General features: G+C 37.9%; 1 non-coding gene across 1 annotated transcript; it reads left to right on the top strand.

Annotated features, from left to right (window-relative positions):
* The first annotated feature begins 262 nt into the window (after positions 1-262).
* LOC121226570 (small nucleolar RNA R71) lies at positions 263-369 on the top strand. Its single transcript, XR_005924343.1, has one exon. It is a non-coding gene; the product is annotated as a small nucleolar RNA R71 (small nucleolar RNA).
* The last annotated feature ends 838 nt before the right edge of the window (positions 370-1207 follow it).

Here is a 1207-nt window from a genome sequence, read left to right as displayed (position 1 = left end):
GAAACCATCAATTTTCTTATTCAAGAGTTCTACCTGATTAGAGAGCATGGTGACCGTAACGACGTTATAAACGCCGACTGTTTTTGTTGGCTTTATCCTCATAACTTGCCACTAATAGTTCTTCAGTGACATCTTCTCTATAAATTCATAGGCATCTTCAAGTGTCTTATTATTGATGGTTCCACCAGTAGCTGCGTCAACCATTTGTCGAGTCGAAGGATTCAGGCCATTATGAAAGGTTTGAACCTGTAGCCAAAGCGGTAACCCATGGTGAGGGCATATTCTCAAGAGGTCCTTGTATCTCTCCTATGCATCGTAGAGTGTTTCTAAATCCATCTGCACAAAGGAAGAAATATCATTACGTAATTTACCTATTTTAGCCGGTAGAAAATATTTTAATAAAAACTTTTCGGTAATTTGTTCCCAAGTAGTGATTGACCCTCATGGCAATGAGTTCAACCACTGTTTAGCTTTGTTTCTTAATGAAAAGGGGAATAACCGAAGACAAATGGCGTCATCAGAAATGCCATTAATTTTAAATGTATCATATAGCTCCAAAAAGTTTCCCAAGTGAGCGTTGGGATCCTTGTCCTACAAACCATTAAACTGAACAAGCTGTTGTATCATTTGAATTGTGTTAGGTTTCAGTTCAAAAGTATTTGCGGCTACAGCCAGTCTAACTATGCTCGATTCAGTTCCTGATAAAAAAGGTTTAACATAATCATACATAGCGCACGGAGCAGGATTCTGATTAACAACAATCGCAGGAGGTAGCAGATTTTCTTGGTTTTCAGCCATCTCCTCGGTTGTGGTTAAAGAATCGTCCTCTTGTTCATTCTTTGTGTATCTTAGGCTTCGCCTTATTTCTCTCCGGTTCCTACGAACTGTGCGGTCGATCTCACCGTCAAATAGTAGTGGTCCTGACAGGTTTCTTCTGGTCATAAACTAGAAAAACCTGTCAGAAGGAAATAATAGAAAAATTAGAAAAGAAAATAAAAATTTAAATTGTAATTAAAGTAAAGTGGCTAAAGTAATAAAAATCGAGTTTTCCTAATATCCTAGTTCCCCAGCAATGGCGCCAAAAACTTGATGCGTGAGATTCGAAACAGGTTTTAAAGATTTATAACTGAAATGTTCTTGAGACGAACTTATTATCACGATTAAGGCAAGTGTACCTATCGAACAGTAGTATAGTTCAGCAAGACCA

This window comes from Gossypium hirsutum, chromosome A03 (assembly GCF_007990345.1).
Source record: "Gossypium hirsutum isolate 1008001.06 chromosome A03, Gossypium_hirsutum_v2.1, whole genome shotgun sequence".
Taxonomy (NCBI): Eukaryota; Viridiplantae; Streptophyta; class Magnoliopsida; order Malvales; family Malvaceae; genus Gossypium; species Gossypium hirsutum.
This window is presented reverse-complemented; position numbering and strand designations above follow the sequence as displayed.